The 22,649-nt window shown below is 31.5% G+C and overlaps 1 protein-coding gene across 1 annotated transcript in view; it reads right to left on the reverse strand.

Annotated features, from left to right (window-relative positions):
- Positions 1-22,563, reverse strand: part of LOC106109221 (potassium voltage-gated channel subfamily H member 8-like) — a 34,238-nt gene extending 11,675 nt beyond the window's left edge. The window contains exons 1-2 of the mRNA XM_013290631.1: positions 22,456-22,563; positions 20,114-20,261 (exon numbers count right to left, since the gene is read on the reverse strand). The gene's annotated coding sequence lies outside the window, so the exon portion shown is untranslated. The remainder of the gene's footprint in view (positions 1-20,113; positions 20,262-22,455) is intronic.
- Positions 22,564-22,649: the final 86 nt, after the last annotated feature.

Genomic DNA, 22,649 nt, shown 5'->3' on the forward strand with positions numbered 1-22,649 from the left:
TTCAGGTGGCCGATTGCTCATTTGCCATCTTATGATATAAAAAATGCTTACTTTTAGAATAATATTTTTAATTTCTAGCCAGTAAGCTCTATACGAAAGGGATAGGCGTTTGTTTGGTAATGACGGCTTTTCCTTTGTCCGCTCCGCCTTAAACGTGCCTGTTGATGATATTGACAGTTTGCTCTCTCTATTATTAGTGTAAATCTTCACTAACGCAACTGTTAGCGTCATAATTTCAAAAATTAAAAGTAACAATACAAGTACAACGACTTATGTTTATTTCATAGAGGTTAGTGTTTTTAATGCTCTAGCGTATAGTGTTTATAGGATGCTCAACATGTGTCCATTTAAAATTTAAATGTTTAGATTTTTAGGATTTAGTTTATTGAAAGTAGGCAGCCCTAGTGTCAGCGTAAAATTATCATTACAAATAATAATAATAAAACTTAATTAATTTTGGCGGCGATCGGAACATAGGAACGCATGTTGGAACTATCAATTTTATAGCCATCATTCCGACAGTAGGCTGGCTTTTCTCATTTCAATGGAAATCAATATCCGAAATACATTTGTAGCATTTGGAAAATTCAGTTGCAGGGAATGTTCTAGAACGTTTGCACCGATAATGCGTGGATTTTCAACTACGTCGGTTTGTGTTTGCTACGTTTCGTTATACGCTAAAATTGAAACAAAGAGAGAATAATTATTTACTTACTGATCATTACCTTTTCAGCCTCAAAGTTTACTCTCTGTCATTTTGAACAAATTGAGTACTGAATATAAAATGGATAAAAATGTTTTTAGTAAGGATTACGCATAGTAATTATTGTAAAAACTTTTATTAAAGATACGACGTACGCAAAGTCTCACTTTATATAAATTTATATGAAAAAGGGATCTTGTTTTGATCACTTCGGTATTCAAATTAAAAGTTAGAATACCGTTTGATTGTATGATAAGATACGGCTTCTGGATTTGATTAATTTATATAACTTAGTACTCTTAATATTCATATAATAATTTTTCTTCCAATGGGTAAGATTTACGAAGAATTATTGGTTTATTTTTACTGGCAAAGTTAGTAATAGTATTTGAATATAAGACATTGTTTGTCACATAAAGATTGTTGTAAATTTTAAGCGCCGTAAAATATTGTAGAAGAAAAAAACTTTGGGCCAGAGCGTGGTCGGCTTGTTGAGCAATAATTTAAAACTACTTCGAATTTTCAATTCAACTAAGGAGGGCATTTTCACCGTCTGCATAACAAGCAGGACGGGGAACGCTATTAGCAATTCTATTATTGATTCCATTAGTTAGTAATCTGCTAATGCTCTCCACTCTACTTATTTTATGGACTTTTAATTAAAGCTTGTCTCATTACGGTCGTTATTCTGAACGATGAATTCCAAAAATTGTTTATTTACCGTCTTGTTGACATTCTTTAAAACTAAAGCACCGAAATTCCGATGATTGTTTTCATCGAAAAGGTAATGGTAAGGTCTTTATCATTTAGGTCAAGGGGATCCATGGGTCTCCCGATTAGCCCTTCGAAGTTAAGGTGACATCCGGAAAATTAATTTCTTTCAGTGACAATCAGAATCTATAAATATATTGAAGATAATAAACCAACATGAAACTATAAACTAGCGTTGTATTTTGTTTAAAAAAAAATATTTCAGTTTATTTAAAACAAAGTACAACGCTATTAATTTTTTGGTCAATAAATAGTGTTTTACTTTATTTATTTATTTTTAATTAATACTAAATTTTTCCCGCGACTACGACCGCATGGAATTAAAAAAGTAAGTATTATAGTTTATGTGTTCTTTATACTATCCTCTAACTCTACGCCAAATTTCATCAAAATCTGTTCAGCAGTTTTGGCTACAAACACACATCTATCCCTCTTTCATCTAAACTCTCGCATTTATAACATTAGTAAGTCGTATTATTTGATTTATCATTATTTGATATATCGCCACAGCTAGAAATCCTTTCGGGCAGGAGAATAGACTATAAAGTTTATTGGTTACGGACCCTTGAGTTTCACAATTCATTGGTTACAATTATTAGTTTAGAATTGAATTTACTTTATATGTCTATAATATACCACTGAAGTTAATGCTTACATGTGTGAAGCATTCGTTAATTGGCCACTAAGGAAGACCTTAACAAATGTGGACATAGATATTTGAGCAAGTGAGGTGGAAAATGACTTCCGGAGGCCTTTTGTGTGGTCGAATTTCTTCTGAATTGAGTATTATAATACAAAATCACATTTTGAAAATCGACTCATGATTAGATGCTAAATTTGTATGGTTATGACGCTTTGGTAAAGTGAATTTGAGTTCTTATTTTTTTTTAGGCTTGTTTTATTTTGCTTTTTATTGCAAGTTGTAATGTGCACATTATGCATTAAGTGCTTGTTTGCTCTGTGTAATATATGTGCATATACAAATATGTTGTGTGGCTCATATGTAGGCCGCAAGGTAATTTTAGCTTAACCTGTTTAAATCTGATGGATGATTGACCCTCTCCCGAGCGACGCGGGAAGCCAAATTAAATATCCAAACTCAAATATTTTAATATATTACTGTTAAAAATAGACATTTTATTATAGCCTTCACAACACCGTGAAAATATTTGCAAAGGTATTCCTTTTCGGGTAAAGACAGGGTTTTGTGAAAATTTTTACCATTATCGAGGGCAACGTCCAAGTGCCAATGCGAAGGGACTTTGGGATTCCAGTACCTTTTCTTGTAGCCTATTTTATTCTAAATAAAAATAATATTACCTTATATTAACAACGAAGTATCAATTTTGTAACACACGAGAGATATCTGAAATATCATTTTAAAAGAAAGACATAAGTTAGCACGAAATGTACCCTGTATTGTATCTACACTGATTCTAAGAAATGGATAGAAATAAGTTTCAAGAAAGGACGTTTACTAGACTATTGCTGTGCGTTGGAGCAATATCCTCTACAAGTGTAGGATTTTCTCTAGACTAGGTTTTATATCAATATCTTTTGTGTAGTACTTGTCTCGCTATTATAATTGATTTATGGTACACTAGCTTTCGCCCGCGACTCCGTCCGCGTGGATTAAAAAAATAAAAGTGAGTAGCCTATGTGTTCTATTAGACTATCCTCTACATCTATACGAAATTTCATCGAAATCCATTCAGCCGTTTAGGCTACAAACTCTAACAAATATCCATCCATCTAAACTTTCGCATTAATAATATCAGTATTAGTATGATTTTAGTTACAAATAAATTAAATGAGAATTCCAATTTATTGTTTGATTAATGCATTCAATGAACTATTAATTTAAACATGGACAAAATTTAATTGAACTCCAAATTAAGATTTTACAATAACACATTGAACGAATTATTTGTTGTAATTAAAAAACTAATTGTGTCAACATATATGAATTTTGCAGCAATCACAAAGGCTCGCGGTTTAGTTCGTTAAATTTTGTGGAAAAACTTTTAATTTAAAAATAAACATTTCTAACCTACTTTTCGCTTCAAGCGAGACGTTACGATCTGTCGTTATTTTTCAGGGTATTGTTTATACTGCTCATTAAGGCTGAAATTACTGAGGTTTTCACTTTGAAAATCCTTGAATATTTTTAACATGTAATGGTGTTAAAAATCTCATTTTATTTATAGTTTTCTTGGTTAAGTATCTTATCAAATAACTTTAAGTAAGATGAGTTAGACTACTGTATCTTTATTTTTGGATATGATGCGATCATTTATGTGAGTTGATGACTAATTTAGTACACCTGGCAAATTATCTTGATCTTCAGTCTGTGGAATGTTTAACAAGATCATTTTTTGTTAAGGATTTTTTTAATATCGTTAAGATTATACGTTACAGTGGGCTTTCATTAATACTGAAGATAGAATGTAAATAAGCTACATTCAACTAAATTTTAACGAGACACTTGAAACTTAATTCACTCAAATACTTGAAAATTGAAAAGTTAAAACCCAATAAAAATGGCTGACCGTAGAATTGTTGAAAAGTGTACGGCTTCAGGGGTATCAAGTGGGCATTCAGGTTTACAGTTTAAGTCGATTACACTGACAAATCCAATTTCGAAAATTAAACATTGAAAGCGCCTACCATTTTTAGGCTTACGTATTTTTAGGCTCAACTTTAACACGGGTTTAATCTTCGATACAGTTCAGTTATTTGAAATACAAGATACAATTTTTCAACGTATGATTTCAGATCGCATATTTAAAAAAAATTGTATTTCTTGATATATGTTTCTGTATATAATATTGTATTTGCTTAGCAAAAGTATTAAAAGTTTTGGTTTTAAATTTGTTTTTTCACCACGAATGTATAATGTAATTTATGAAAAGTATTTTCGGTCTTGCTAGTAGGAACATTATACAGGTTTACTGTTTGAATACTACATAAGCAATTATAAATTCAAAGTTCTTATAATATGTAATACAGAGATATCGGTCAACACCCACATTCTTATTCTTAAAGTCAAAAGGTTATTCGATCTCAGTAAAAGTATGAAGTTTTCAATTATTTAAAAAAACATAACTTAAAAGTATTTTACTAATTATAAGATTCATCTCAATTCATCATTAATCTGACGATAAAAAAGTTGTGTTAAAAAGTAAACAAAAATTCCTCCTCGTGTCACGTTTATTGTTTAATTAAATACCTTGCTTAGTAAATAATTGACAATAGTAATGTTTTTGTGCATATATCTATGCAGTGGAAGCCCCCGTTTATGTACCTTCCTCGTACACTGCTTGAGTACAATCGAATCACTTAAACGTTGTTACACCTCTGCCTTATAAAGGGGTTACGTGCCTGAGAGTAATTTAAACGTCGTTATTCTCTCCAGAGAATTGGTTCATTAAATAAGCTTTTATAAATAAAACTAGCTTTCGCCCGCGTCTTCGTCCGCGTGGAATAAAAAAAACAAAAGTAAATAGCCTATGTGTTATTCCAGACTATCCTCTATATCTATACCAAATTTCATTGAGAGAGAAACATATATCCATAAACGGAATAAATGGTATCCTTTGTCCGTCTCCTAACTCTGAGGTAACTCCTCACCAATTTTTAGCCATATCGGTAAAGCCATTCATGAGTTATACTGTAACTAACACAACTTTCTTTTATATATATAGATTATTAAGTATAGGAATATTGTAATAACAGCTTAATGATATGGTGTGTCGTCCTTGGTTGTGTTTTTATTAACATCATATATGGATATTGCATCCATGTAATTTTCAGACATACTACATACATATTATATATATCTGGTTGTTCCATTTAATAAATAAAAAAGATTTTTGTGTAATTACATATTACATTTTGGCAATTAACTTTAAGATTACTCAAGCTGGGTTAATTAAGATTTTTTTCAATGTTTTTATATGAAAACGTTAATATTTTTTTAAACAAATTCTTTACTAAAAGTTCAATATACCTGAGTTTTATACGAAGAGTCCTGAATGAAATGGAAAAAGAGTTATTCGAAGGATTACTTCTATAGCCTGCGCAAATAAAGAAAAATATGTCCCTTTTAATATCACGCTCCCAACGAGAAATATGGATTTTTCTTTCATTTTAATATCACAGATAATCATCATTTTTTATATTAAATGTTATATAATGTTAAAGAAATAATTTACTTAAAATATTATTATTATTATCAACCAAAATTAATAATGGTAATATTGCTATAAGGTAGAAAAGTTATAACTCGACGTTAGTCACCTCGAAGACTTTTTTAGCTATGGCTTGTGCGTGTAATATGAACATCATAAGATTAAGTTTTACGCAATTCGTTCCAAACACATATTATTAAATAACAAAGCCACTTTAAAATTATATTATTATTACCTTTATATTCTTACTAGCTTTCGCCTGCTCCGTCGTGGTATTGAAGAAAACAAAACCAATAGCCTACGTGTTCTTTCAGACTATTCCCTACAACTGTACCAAATTTCATTGAGATCCGTACATCAGATTAGGTTACAAACTCTAATAAATATCCATCCATTCATCCATTTAAACTTTCACATTTATAATGTATGATTTATATGATTTTCTAAATTATTTAATAAATATAAGAATAGAATTGAGAAGAATCAGGCTTTCTGCAGGTGATCCGCTCCGTTTTTTTATAGCAACGTAAGCTATCGGCTTTACTGAACCCGGGATTGATCGATTTCTCTGCACAGTCAGCGTTATTTCAAAAAGAAAGAGTACGGAATTTAATCTTATTGGAAAACCCGTTACTATAATAAATTCTGATAATACTTTTAACATACATTGCTTAATCATTTAATACGCTGTTTTTTATAGACATTTAGTGTAGATTTCATGTTTATATCTCCACCAATGGTCTATTTAAGAAACTTAACATTTGTTACAAACTCTTGTAATGGGTATAACATTTTTACAAACATTTCAATCCCACGTATTGTCACTGCGAATGGTTTTTATTGACAAAAATAACAGTTTCCTTTCGAAGTGGATACAAACATTATGAGACAATATTGGATTAGGAAGTCAACAGGATCTACAGTAGTTGTCGGGACAGCGTACACAGATAAAATCAATCGTTTAAATATTACCTCGCATTTATGATGGTTTGGTATAATTTCTTCATTTTTAATACGTGTGTGTACTACTATGAAAAGTGTTACAGTTTAAAAAAATAGCAAATTCGGTTTACAGTTATTAAATTCTTAGAAAGAATGGAAAGTAATTTAATGACGTAGAAAGATGCGTTATATGTCCTATATCTTAGTCAGTTTTTGAAAAGCGTCATATTGACTTCACTAACAAAAATAATACCCGCGTGCAAATAGTAACTTTAAAAAAAAATCTTTAGTATCTTACTGAATCAATGCGAAAGTTTAGATGGATGGATAGATGGATGTTTGTTAGAGCTTGAAGCTAAAATGGCTGAATGGATCTTGATGAAATTTGGCGACGTAAATTTGACGTAGAGGGTGGTCTGGAAGAAAACATAGGCTAGTTACTTTTTTTTTAATTCCTCGCGAACAAAGTCGTAGGCGAAAGATAGTATAAATATAATTTAACATATGAATGTGTAAGTTCTAACAAGTTGAAACAGACTAGGTATCAAAAGAGATCGCAGGAGTTCCCGCTAAATATTCATGATACGCTCGTAGTGAGCGCACTTCGGAACACACGCCACATGCTTCTCGTCCAAATACAAGTGGCTTTGAAGATTTTTGTAACGCCACTATATATCTGAATTAACGTCTTTCTCGAGAACAATTTGTTACTGATTCATACAAACCGCAGAGAAAAATCGCCGATATATTCGTACTCCTAACTAAGAGATAAAAGACGTTTATATTACTTATGTCTCTTTTTACGGTTACTAAAAGCTTAGCTTTCGCCTAAGATTAACATAATTTTAGCTTAGCAAAGCTGAGCTGAGATTATTTTCATTTTCTCTGCCTTTAATCTCGTCTTAACTACTCAGTAACTAAGCAACTTAAAATTGATAAAAAAAATATATAACATTGCGTAACAAAGTAATTGACAGTTATAATAATATTGTTTGTGTAATTCTGAGAGTGTTATATGTTGTAAAGTTTTATGAAGACTTATATGGTAGGTTATAAACGATATCAGTAACTATGCAAAGAGAAAACAAGGTATGTTTCCATAATACATTAACGCACGATATACAAAATTGAACCCAGCCTAGATCGCCTACTGGCGTCACCTATGATAGGGAACAAAAAATTGTGGTAGTACTGATATACGTTGCGGCGCTTTGTGGGGGCCAACATGAAGACAAAGGGTTGTCATGGACACCAAAGGTAGAGCCAAGGATAGAGCAATTTGGCGGCAAACTGTGGATGCTCTTGAAGTTGAAGTAGAGGGCGTTAAGGAGACTTGGGACATTAGAATAACAGTAAACAAAAGAAAATACACAATAAAATTGAAAAGAATGATGGATACAAAATAATCCTTTATTCTACGTTATTTTTATTACATTACAAGCAATTTATTATTGTTATATTACTTTTTATAACGTTGAATTTGAGTGTTAAAAGCTTTATTAAAAAGAGGATTTTGTAATATCCTATTTATTCTGAGCGATCAAAAGAGGCTTTATTCAACGCTCTGAATAATGTTACAACGTTACAAAAGTATTTGGAAAAAATAGACGATTTAGCAAGTTGATTTTTCAATAAATAATGCATTTCAAAAACAAACATCGGTCCTGTAAAATTACTGATATCTTGTTTCGTGTTGACGTAAAGCCTTCTACAGACGTTCAGTGTTCACTTCAGTTCAACTGTTCAGTTAACACTGTCAAGATGACGTAGGCATATACGTATATAACTGACTACTTTTTGAAACTGGATAAATGTTATAAATCAAAAAATATAGTTATTTCATTTTAAATATACACTGAAGGCAAATTAATACTCGTAAAAGTTATTTCAAAACATCATAGTGCAGACAAATCACTTGTTAGAAATTGTTAAAATTAATTCTTGTTATATGTAGAGCAAGTTTAACATTGGCCATCTGTTTAAAATTAGCCCAGTTTGATAAAATGGGTAAACTGAACCAAAATACTCTGGCGGCAAAATTTATAACGATTGGAAATCATTCACTTTAATTTTCAAACAGTCGGGACTGTTTACACCCGCAGGCGTTTACATTGGCAACCTTTCTCGTAAATATATGTATAGTGTCAACATTCCCAGTACAAGCTCACAACGAATGAGATCGATTTAATATTCAACATTTTTGGATTTGTTATAATCATTCAGTATTACTTTTTTATTACCATTCATATTTCATTCAAAATTAGTGGTAATATGTGAAATCTAATCATTCATCATAAACTTAATAAATCATATTGAAATAATGGACAGTGAATCAAATAATGATAGATTTCTTCATTGATTTTTTTAAAAAAAAGAACGCAAGTAAAAAAACTTTTTGTTTTTTTGTGTGTTAAAAGTCTAATGTATGTACAATTATAAGTTAAGACTGTAATTAATATCTAAAACCTTATTGTAACACAACTTATGAAAAATTTTAACTACCACAAAAATAGCTTTATCATTTCTAGTTCCAATTCCACAAGCTGCGTAGCTACATAAAGCTTATGGAATTTTATAAAACAATCCAACAAAACGTAGCCATCATTTTCGATAATATCATTGTTCACTATCAGTATTTTCGCAGAGCGCTAGGACTTATTACTAACTAGCTTTCGCTCGCGACTCCGTCTGCGCGAAATTCAAAAAAAAAACCAAGGGTGAATATGTGTTCTTCCAGACTATCATTTACATCTATACCAAATTTCAACGAAAATAATTCAGATATTTAGGCCACAAACTCTAATAAACATCCAACCATCCATCTATACTTTCACCGTTATAATAATAGTAAGATTAACATATTTTACTACTAAATCGTATCTAACATAACTATGTAATGTTATTTACTCTACATATGCATTAGATCATTCTAATAGTAACACCTACGCATTGTTAAGGTAATCTAAGCCGTGCATCCGCGCGGAGATTAGTTTAATGTTGTTAATTGTTAATATATCTCTCGATACCAATATATATGATGGTTACTGACAGCTTAGACACCTTCTTTGCGATGTTTACGAGAATTTACAAAGCTTTTACATTATTTTCTACATCTAAAGCTTAAATCATACTAATGTTATAAATGCAAAAGGTTAGACAGATGGATGGATGTTTGTTAGAGTTTGTAGCCTGATCGGCTGAATGGATTTCGATGATATTTGGTATGGATGTAGACGATAGTCTGGAAAAAAGATCGGCTGCACTTTTATGTGTTGTTTAATTCCTCGCGGACGAAGTCGCGAGCGTAAGCTAGTACTAATATAATAAGGATCAGTAATAGCTAAGAATTATTACACATATTTTTTCATACGTATTCGAGGAGTCATCATGCAGTGGAAGTGTTTTTATTTATCTTTATTTTAAAAACTTTATTCAATAATATCTTTGACATTAATAACGACGAAAATGTTATGACATTACCAAGATTAATGGTGTGGTTATATGTGTATTTTTACTATTGTGTCGATTAAATGAATAACCCTAATATTTTTATTTAAAATATAGAAATATTTTAGCACATCAATATAAAAATCATTGGCAAATTACCAATAGAATTCACAACATTAGATATGGGTTCAATGCCCTGTCGCCATTTAACTGGAAATAAATCTAAAAACAGTACAAAGAACTTACTGGATATGTCTTATGAACTAACACTCTATGAGGTCCTGGTACTTCTCTGGTAAAACCGATACATTTCTACATCAGCTATTGCTGTGAGTTCTTTGTCTTATAATAAAAATAATTCTAAAATTAGTTTATATTAAAGTACTATATTGGTAATCTATATCTATACGAATATTATAAAGAGGAAAGATTTGTACCTTTCACCGTTAGAAAGGTCATTTTTCTGTGAATAACAGGCATAATTTCACGCGAGCGAAGTCGCGAGCAACAGCTAGTAAGACATAAATACTTTTCAATTATCTTTTACTTTTCGTATCATAGTAGATACTTCCATCATTTTATGTGACATATATCTGTACACAAACTGTCATTCTTTCAATTTGGATACACAACAGTGGGATTACGTTGGTTATTATCCAAAGAATATACGATAAATCAATTTAGCGCGTCATTTATATTTTATGTTACGATAATCTCTCTGCGAATGAAAGCATACTCGTCTGGTCGATGACGTATCATATATTTTCGGTATATTTTAACAATGGTTCATATCCTAACAGTGTTTTCTGATAATTCCTTCCAAGAAATAAAAAAAGTTCTAACAACAATTTACCTCATTAGGTATGAAATGATAAAATTAGAAAAGTCTGTGTTTGTTTAATACGCGAGTAAAATGACAACTTTTAATAGCATAACAGAATTCTTAAGAATAAAAATAAAATAAATGTGGTAATAAATATTTTCAATTAACGTAAAACTTCATTTGTAATCAATTCGTATGTTGATTAATCCAATTCTATGAAACAGTATCGTCAGATTAAAAATAAGCTACGTAAAAACAAATTAAATTGAGATCGGAACTCATTCACTTTAAAATATTACTATTCACCAAAGTTTACATTAAAAACATTACTGTAACCCTCCGAGTAAAAATAAACGCAAGTCTTCGATAATATTAAAATTAACTAGGAGAACGTTTATATACAGAACGAAATATGTTTGTCTACCCTATACGAATAAGAGCGGGTGGACACCTTTGACTAAACTATCGCACAACTGTTGTGCAATTGTCGATTGTTTTGCAGCTAATACAACTGTATAGTTGTGCCACTATACAGTTTAATTGGCTGCGAAAATCGAGTAAAAAACCGAGTAGTGTGCGCACCTTCATATAATTTGTGCGATAGTTTAGTCAAAGGTGTAAGCGCGCTTAAATTGTTACGGGTAAAATAATTTAAGAACATACTCTTGTCTATTATCTTTAAAACTGTTTTATTTCCTTAATTGTAGTCTAACATATTTTGTCATTATTAAAAATTCTAAAACATTTCGTTTAACTATTTTCATGTATAAAATTAACATATAAGAATAACACATATCTCGTATTGTACAACGTAAAAGAATAAAGGTAATAAAAACATGAAAGTAAGTAGTATTCATTTTACCCTGCTAAGAGGTTTCCAGTTTCTAACAAAGGAAGAAAAACCTTGTAGAAGGATAATCACGGCTACCCTTGTCAATAGGGAAGCTCTCACAAAAGCTACGCCGGAGTAATTCAGAGGCAACGTATTGTAGCGCAGGTATTACCTATTTCAGGGTTATGGAAAAATGTAGGTTGAAAATTAGGTTTTTTGTACGTTTAATGTAGATTTTTATAAGAGTTCTTGATAACCGTAAATTTGTATTATCAAATAACTCTAATGAATAATAGAATGATGCTTCTTTTACTACGTTATATTGTAAAAAGTTTTAGAGCACTCTACGCGGGATATTGACAAGTTTGTTCGTGCCGGAGCTTTTGTAGTTAAGTTATACACTCATAAAACTCACCGAGCACCAACATAACATCCATTAAATATATAATTTGTTTTCAAATTCTCTCTGTATAGTTTATGCAGATGAAATTGATCGCTTGTATTTATTACAAAATTGTAATGTTATACATTATCAAGTTTTTATGAGACCAATATAAAGTTTCTGGAATCACATTAAAGAAAGAAAGTTCTGGTTTTTGATATACGGAGATGTCTTTATAGTGTTATGTTTTCAATTTTTTTGTAGATACATTGTGGTTGAAATGTAGGTTGTAAATATCAAAGTCACATAAAACAGAAGGCAGCCATTCCATTTTGAAAAGCTTTCTAAGTCCCAAGCGTAATAACGCCTTTCACCGCGCACCAGACACAAATGTTAGGCGAGAACTTTGCACAAAAATAGTACATGAATATTAAGCTCCCACGCTTTTAAAGTGTATTGAGGCAAGCAGATAATGGCTGCCTATTCTTATCATTCAAGAACACTTAGTTGAAGTAAACAAAACGAAATAAAACATCTGAAATGTATTTGTATGGAAATTTAACTACTGAAGCTTCCGTAAAAACGCTTTTCATAAAACACACTATATATGTAAGGTATATCCTTACCTTTAAGGTAATATAAGGTAAGGTACTTAGCGAAGTAGTTAGAACATCGTTATCTAGAAGCCACACAGTTACAGGACTAGCGAATTGGTTGAAACCGCAACAGTGTCATTCAAACTTTACAGCGGCTCTCAATTTCCCAGCGACTCTACCTATAACAGAATTGAAGTTAATGGAGTGGTATAAAGTGATGCGGAGGTAAGTCTCACCTCTTCACGGGCTGTGATGTGCTCGTAGTGAATCGTATATAAAGTTTAAATCTTGTAATACAGAGAATCGCTTCATATTAATTATTACTACGTGACTTAGAACCAAAGTCGTTGAGTACAATGAAGACTTAAGATTAGTGGGATTAGATCAAAGATTGCTCTTTGTTTCAATAAATCTAACACGACCTTAGCGCGCCTATAAACTGCTCACTTCACAAGATATTTGACGGAGACTGTTCATCATTGTGAACATTTATGTATAAGGTGTGACATTGAACGTTTCTAAATTAAAACATTCTTCTAAAATAACTTCAAACGTGGGAAGGAGTAAATATTAAAACAGACTGCCAAGTTTGAATTAAATTGAATTGAAGTTTGAATTTTTTTAGGTTAAGTTAGTTAAGAAAAAAAGGGAACTTCATTGAATAATTATAAAATAGAACATAAAGTCTTTTTGTTTTTTGTCATTAAGCCAAATTATAAAAAAGTTTGGTAATATTGATGTCATTGTGTTATTACTGTACTAATAAAGTTAAAACCAGTGTTATGTTGGAAATAAAATTATGACAGGGTTACTGGTTTTAAAAGTATGCCCCTTAGTTTTTATTGGTACCTTTAATATTCTTAATAGACTAATGTTTTTTTTTTTAAATCAATGTTTACCTATATGATGTACCCCAAAAACTTTACACCCATTAAAATAAAAATAAATACCGTCGTATTTCTTTTATTTCAAAAACATGCATATATATGTTTTTAGTAAGATCTGTTTTTTTGTAAAATTATATGTAATTAAATTGAGATCCTGTACAAAAACAACTTCCTTCGCTGTCTTTAGATTCTATAAATACTTTCCTTTCTATTGGAGAACGGAATAATTCTAAAAATACTTTTTTTGTATTTCATTATAGATTTGGGAAGCTCGTTCCGAGTCGACATTCACGATAGAAAATACGTAATGCTAATTTGGCAGTATCAACGAATACATGAGCAGTTTTTTTCTTTCGTTTCCTCAAAAGTTATATAAAACACGAATTCTCCGAATCAACTTGAAAATACTCACAGGCGTGGAAAACGTAATATTTGGCCATAAACAATAATTTTCAATTTGCTATGCAAAATTATTAAATAAACGACATCAGATACAAGGTCAAACAATTTCTGCATGAAGTTTCTAAACTTAATATACGATAACCAACCTTAACTAAGGCTTAAGGCACTATTATCTTATATTATTGTTTTGTTTCATAATCTTTGTTTCAATCCCCTAGCTATGGAAACTACCACAGAACAAGAGTTACAACAATAACATGTTGACACATAGCAACATTGACTGTCGACATTTCTTTTTTTATTGCAGTCATCAAAATCAGCCGGTGGCATTAACCGTTTTTATTTCTAACTCTTTCAATGAAACTCTATTAATATCTGTTTAATTTCATTACATCAGGACTACAAAACAAATTATTTAGAAAAGTTGATTTTTTATTTATTTTGAATTCATCGAGGAAGGCAAGCAACTAATAGATTTATATTCTGTGGTCTTAGACGATAGTGTATATTAAGATATTTTATCTAAAGAAAAAACAAAAGAAAAGTTTATTGCATGACACCTTTGTTACCCGACTGCGTAATATAAACTAATTCAAACTTGTAATAATTTCTAATTATCTAGCTGTGAATTAATCTCATTTCCCGTTTATAATTAACATACACATATGATAACTACACACATTCCGTATGTAGTTATGTCTATGTGAGATTATTCAGAACAAACTATAAAATGTACATTCAGTGTCAATTTAATCAATCACCATTACCACGATATAACAACTCCGTATAGTAAGACAAAACATCGGAACTTTGACCTTGTGTACAGTAACCTTAAATCAACTGCAATTTTAAAGCTAAGCTTTTCTCATAACATGGGATCAGCACAGGAGTTACTTATATTTCGTTTGTCCTTATTAACTATTATATCTGAGTTTACAAATCTCTTAGCGCGGATTTCCATTGTTGCATCTAAGCGTTATATGTGAAAATTCTACTGATTTTGGATATTCCATTTATTGATATCAAATAGTTTCTTGGTGTATAGACCAAAATGTAGACAAAACAAAACACATATTTTCAATACAATTAGAACATACTTATACACCCGGTAGACTGACTTATAGTTATACTTACAAGCTCAAAAACCTCTTTAAAATAATTGATAGTGTTAGTAGGAATATTTGTCAAGTCCGCTGTCCCGCCTACTGGAGGATTACTGGCATAGAGAGCAATTGACATAGTTGCCTCCGATACAAGTCGAGCGCCAACCGCACTTAAACTCACCGCATAAAAGGATTCTGTTAACTTTACTCGATTTATTTACTCTTTTGAACCAGAACTGAATAAAAGGATTATATACAAGTACGTACGTTTACTCTGCATTCCTAACGAATTTATTTGGTCCAATATGAATGCTTTATGCTTCGGAAAACTTTCCCTTACGTTGTAAAAAATAATTCCAAATCATTTGTTAGAACTATGAAAACGATAATCTTAACACACTGAACTTTCTTTAGTGTTTTTATTGTTTCTATCGACTCAACTATTCAAAGAATTTAGGTCATTATTTTTGATAGAAATTTAAAATTTCTCAGATTCATGGCGGTTCGTTCTAATGCAACGAAATTAGTTCGACCGTATTTTGTGTGGAAGTGTGGGCAAATTTTGCCTGCATTAGTCAGTAGCCACTTGATGATGATGACGCACAAACGACCACGTGAACACCTTATTCCACAACTAGGCTTATAATTAACCATTCGTTGTTTGCATCATTGACACGAGTTTTGTGCAAACGATTGCTATTTTAGACGTCAAGGGCGGTTGGTATAAACTTTTGATTTGGTTGATACTTACTTAATCAATAACATTAAACATAATAACATTAATAATATAATTTAGCATTATGTCTCTATTCGTGACTGCGATGTTATTGAAATGCACTTTTCAATTAATTTGTTTCAGCCAAAGTTTCGCGTCTATTTTAATATACTCATATAAGAGAGTCCTCTTCCTATGCGTCTCCTCCACCGTGAAATCCACGTTCCCTTTCCATCGTATTCTTATGAGAAAAAGGGTAGGAAGAAAAAGGGACTAGAGTTGGACCTTCAGCACCACACTCATCAGACGAAACGCGGAATTGCTCCCACTTCACGCCTGTCTTCTATGTGTTCGTGGTATCACACCGGGCGAGCTGACCCATTCGTGCGAAGATGTTAAAGCGGGTTCTACTTCTACCACTGTCAATTAGTTTCCCACCTACTTCTGCTCTTCGCGCTGCGATACAATTTATTAATTTAGTGTCTCTTATATTGTTTTACATTAGTAATGATAGTGTAACAAACTTTTATCATTTAAAAAACAACCCTGATCTAGATTGATATGAAGACAAACACTGCCTTCTTAATTTTTGTTTAAACAGACAAGATAATACATTTACAAAGAGTTTCAAAGAATATAAACGTAAGTATATTTATATTTCTATCTGCATGTTTAAGGAGTGAAAAGCCATTACCCTATTTATTATTACATTCTTCATATGCTTTCTCCTTATGTTCATATTCACCACTCTGTTCTCTCCAAATCTAGTAATCTAATATCAGGATAATAGCTTCATATATTTACACCACTTAATTAGAAAATCAGTTACCGCTAATAACGCTTCCTGTTACAATTTATCTCATAATTTTGTTGTATTTAACAGTAAGGTGTTAAATAACTAAACTGTGAACTGTGATACAAATTACGCAACATTAAAATGCTTTGGTTTCAAGTAATTATTACGTTCACGACGATAATCTTTGTTGAGATATTTTTAAATTACTCTATACGATACTTAGAAAAAAATTCGATCACAACATGAAAAGCTTGAAAAATGTAATTTACAACTGTTAAAAACCAACTTTAAAAAGAAAAAATTGGAATATCATATTGCATTTTTTTTAATATCGCAGCAGTAAAACACAGTTTTGTTTCATTCATGCTTTTAACATTCTTAAATGACTGGACCATATTATGTTTAACTGTATTCAACATTGGTTAGAAAAAAGGCGTTTCGAGTTTTTTATGTGATTGTAAATCTTCGAGTGATATAAATCGACGCTGTGTCTGTTGAAACTAAAGGTTACACGTAAAAACATTCTGGTTTGTTGGTGCGTTTAAATTACTTCATGTAATTAAAAAGATTGTGATAGATTCTATTCATAGCATTTATGTTACAAAACTTAAAAGTGTATACGGGACTATATAAAAGTGTGTTGAAATAGAGCGAACTAATTCTAGAATAAATGTTTACATTCGGAAACCTACCATAAATTCTTACTCAGATGTCAACGGTGATCATTTAGCTCTGTCTTACCCTTCTCCTATTAAATATATCCTTAGAATAATATAACACATACGTCTTAATACTTAGCTACGTTATAATTATCAAAGCTTCCTGAGTATTTATTGACCTTCATCAGAAAAGGGTTTCCATTCGTAATGTAAATCAATTTATTCTTCATTTCGAATTGGCTGGAAATAATAAGAAAAGTTAACAATTTATTTAGATAAAAAAACAGGCTGCCTAAATAAATGCCAGTTCCAACTGAAATATAGATATGGGCGCTGACGTTCCCCAAACATTTACGCACAAAGATAATAATTTACGGTACGCTTTGATAACAGACGTAGCGTATGCCGCGGATTTAGCACTCCTGGACATGTGTGAACGCATATTTAGTGTCTATTCTTGCTGTGCGTTTCCACTGCTGTAACATTTGCACAATAATGTTGTCATCCCGCACTCTCATTGTAAATTGCCCAATTATTTAAGTAATGTCCTCAAAAGATCATGGTGTAATGTGTCAGTTACTTCCGCACGTTCAACAAGAGATTCGAGAGCTAAAATTCCTGGTAAGAACTTAAAGTCCTCAATAGCAAAGTTAATAAATATTAATTAATAAACAAAATGAACGCAGTTTGAACTCTACGAAGTATACGAGTATATGTGTAACTACAACTCACCACCCACGACAATCAAATCGAGTCGGTGTTCTTTTAGGTAAATATTATTTCATTTTGAAACAACAATGTTTATGCTTAAATAAAACTTTCGCGATTCTTGCAACAGTGGGTGAATTGTAAACTCTGAAGTATTTACTTATCTAAAGCACGCACTTAGAATGAAACAATTGTTTCGTATGTTAATGTAGAAGTATCTCCTGTCAAGTCTATATAAAATATAACTATAAAAATTCTCACACGTTTTTAAACCTGATGAACTAAATTGTAGTCATGTTTGCATCGCAGACATTATGTGACTTACACGCCTTCGTATGTAAATGTTTGGAATCTCTTAAGATGGATCCGTCACTGTGATTCAATAGTCTCTTGGAACTCGTATAAAAGAATGATATAGCTATTCTTCTTAAATATATCTATGCAACGTATACTACTAGTATAGTGTAAATAAATATTAGCCGCGGAGCACGCTGGTTTATGATTGCGGTATTTCGGTGAAAGTATTTTTACGTCGGCGGCATTCGGCAACCGCATCTGCGCTCGGCTAAACACGCTACACATATTTTTTAATAAATTAAAGACGTTGATTAGACGAAAACAGAACAGATATACATAAAAGAAACCGTTTAATCTATTTATTCTAGGCCCGCATTCGACCGTCGAAGTTTGCTTGTTTGCCGAAACTTAATTTATTAACTATACAGACTAATTATTGTTTGCTGAACTGAAGAACTGACACGAGAATTTGTAGCATCAACACTTAAGGCCAGACTTATTAAAACAAACTAAACGTTCTGTTTGACTATATAATGTCAATCTAACTAATATTATAAATGCGAAAGTATAGATGGATGGATGGATGGCTGGATGTTTGTTAGAGTTTGTCGCCTAAACGACTGACCGGATCTCGATGAAATTTGGCATAGTTGTAAAGGACCGTTTGGAAGAACACATAGGCTACTTACTTTTGTTTTTATTTAATTTCACGCGGACGGAGTTGCGGGCGAAAGCAAGTGCCAATATAATAACAGCCAGCTCTAGTTTATCGATTGCTTAAGATTCGTTTGATATTAGAGACAGGTTCAAAGATTCAAAATAATTTCTGAAACATTTTGGTTAGGATACTGAATTCAGACACATAAACTCTGTAGAATAACATAAAATAAGATGTTGTTATCTTATATAGAAATGGATATTTACTATCTGCTATCTAAGATTATAAAATACAAAATACCAGCACAACTTAGACTCGTCACGTTTAGATAAAAGATAATTACACCTGTCACTGGAATAACCATAAAAGATAAAGATATTATTTAAATACTGCTGAACAAACATATGATCTACGAATACGGTTCTCAACTATCCTCAGAAATAAAATAAATGAACGACGATTTATTAAAAGTAATAGAGACAAAGTAATCACCAGATTGGACCTGTTCAAATGACATGTCGAATACAACATAATTTTAGCTGATTTTTAAAAGTGTTCTGATTTCTTGTATTTATATAAAGCTTTTTAGGAATGTAGACAGCCACCGGTTGCTCTCACAGACACAACAAATGACAATCCTTACTTAACGTAGCAATAAAGACTCCCTCATGTCTAGACCAATGTTATAAATCTATACATATAAAATAATATGTTGTACAGTTAGTTCAAATAATTTTGGTCCGTAAACGTCTGCTTAAAATATACTTGTTAGTAGCAGTCGGTAGACAGTAGATCAACATGTCAGATACACGCCGCTTATCTTGCTAACTAGGCTTAAAAGCGATATTACAAATTGACGGAACTATTAACAATATGACGTTTAAGTCATATCAAACCTAAAAAGCTTAATTTCTTGTTTGATAAACATATTTTAGAATTCAATTTAACTCATGTTCAATCCTAGAAGTTTGCTGGATTTTTCTATCTTAATATTATTAAATGCCATACCAAGGCAAAACAAAAGGTACTTAAATTAGTTCACCATTTTTGTCGAATGCATATTAATACAAACAATTATAAAAAAAATACATTGCTAATAGTAAAGCTGTCGCTTAACTTAACGGTGACATAATTGTACTAATTACGAGTAGTGAACGCGCCAAGATGCGCTGACCTATCTATATTACGTCGGATGCACTTACCGACGTGAGCCCCGCCGGTGTCGCGGGATCGATCTAGCGCGGCCGGGCGGTTCCGGCCATCAGGACACGCCGGATATCACTTCACTCAACACTCTCACTGCTATTAATTTAACACTTTTGATATGTCACTCACACTTTCTGTACACTTCTGTAATGTGAATAAATAGAAGATTACTATTATTTATTTAACCTAACTAAATCTCCTATATTATGAGCCACGTTATCTTCAAAAGGAGTTAAGATTAAATGTAAATTCACATCATACTAATATTCTAAATGCGAAAGTTGTGAATGGATGGATGTTTGTTAGAGTTTGTAAACGTCTGAACGGATTTCTATAAAAATTGGCATATAGAGGATAGTCTGTAATAACACATAGGTATTGAATTTGTTTTTTTAGTTCCGCGCGGACGGAGTCGCGGGCGAAATCTAGTAATATAAAACGCGTAAAATTACGTGTTATAGTCCCAAGGTTATTCAGTATACACTAAAATATATCTATCGATCCACTATACTAGATAATGATGATAAAATCTCATTGTTAGTTCGATAAGTTCGGATTTCTAAAGCTGAAGCATCCCAGTTTGTCCGCTTCAATATAACGTTTTAATGATGCTTATAAAGAAAACTTATTAATCCACGTATCTATTATTCAAAAGGACCTCGCTCTGGTGAATTTCAATAGCCTATAATACTCGGATAAAGTAGATATAATATTAAAAAAAAACTATCACTTTATGTTAATAATATTCAAGTATTAATATTTCGTTTTTTCATCTTTCGAACAACGCCCAGTACTGATTAGTGATGGAAAATAATGCTCCTCCCAGCAAGTAACAGACTTTCAATTACGTCGCTTCACGATGAGATATAACAGACAGAAAAATAAAACGCCCTCGTTGCAATAATGTTGACTTGAAAAAATAATATTGCTCTTACTATTTTTTTACTTATATAAACTTGTGGTGTTTGTTTATTTGATTACAAAGATGTTTTACTATAATTTTATTTTTATTTGAAAGATTCCAATAATACAGTCTAAAACTGTTTAGTTACTGGATTTAGATAAGTTTATGGTAAAATGTGACGCTTAAATTGTTTATACTTAGGCACTTTTTAGCATAAATATATGGATGCTGAAATAGAAACTAAGCGTGACTCTGAATAACGAGGTTAGAAATTGCATAAGCTAAAAACTTTGGACAGTAACATAAAAAGAACTATAGTCTTCAACATTAGAAATCCGTGATATAATATCTAGCAATATTTCTATAACTTTCTCGAATCTTTAAAAGTGAGAAGGAATTTGTCGACAAAATATGTTAGATGACATCGTTTTTCAATTTGTAAAATAATCTTAAATAATACCCCGTAGGGTCGACGCCTGAGGCAAAGTCCCTCAATCAATAGAAGTGGCAAGTCGTAAGTTTTGAGCAAGGGGTGTTTCATTGTGAGACGGAAGATAAATAACAACTGACAAATTTCTCATCTTCTAACTTCAAGTTATTTTCTTAAAATACAATAGCTTTTTACAAGAACAAAGGGTGTTTGATGTTTAAAATTGATAAAATACTACATACATCTTATTAGTCTTACTAGTATAATAAACATGAAAGTTTAAATGTATGGATGTATTTGTTGCCATGTATCTCCATAACGGCTGAAAGAATCTCACCGAAATTTGACACAGATTTAGAACATATTCTGATTTATTTAATGCCGTGCAGACGGTGTCACTGGCGACAGTTAATATACATATACATGGGTATGTATGTAATGTGTATGTTTTACATCCGTCAGTGAAATTAAAATGTTAGATTCTTTACGATTAGCACGATAAATCATTTGTCAACATTGTGATCACAATCTTTATAACCCGTTCAAAGATAATGAAGCGTGTGAAATTATCTTTGAAATTATATTTATCTGTTATTATATAAAAAATAGGTCGCTGTGGTACATATAAAAATAATTATGTGAGAATAGTGGGAACTAATTTATTTATAAACTTTGTGGACAAGGGTTGACGTTAACTTGATTTGGGATCTACTAACAATCTTTATCACTATTAGGAACATTAAGGGTAACTCAGATTAAAGTTTATCCATTTGCCTCAAATTAAAGTAAAAAGTTGCCAGTCGTTTGTTTATAAGTTTTAAAGGCGTTAACTTTTTTACGTTTTTAATTTGAAATTAAGTTTTTTATAATACAATAAACTAACGTACCTAATCATTTTAATTTATGATTTATTTTATATGGTAAGTCTTTAGAAAAAGTAAACTGTATTTTTTAATAAGAAAATATTTATTTATTTTTGCAATAGAAGTCGCTTCAAAAATTACCTTCAAATTAATTTCTACAGAGCAAATTTACAATCCATGTGTTTGCATTCCGAGAAGTATAATTTCGATATCCATTGTTTGGCCTAATTCCTTGCACAGATTCGTACACTCGCGTTGGCGCGAAAATATCTGCCAGTGACAGACGACGTGACAAGACGACGCGACGGCACAGACTGGCCGAATGCCCGAGGCCG

This window comes from Papilio polytes, unplaced genomic scaffold, assembly GCF_000836215.1.
Source record: "Papilio polytes unplaced genomic scaffold, Ppol_1.0 DF821289.1, whole genome shotgun sequence".
In the NCBI taxonomy this organism is placed as follows: Eukaryota; Metazoa; Arthropoda; class Insecta; order Lepidoptera; family Papilionidae; genus Papilio; species Papilio polytes.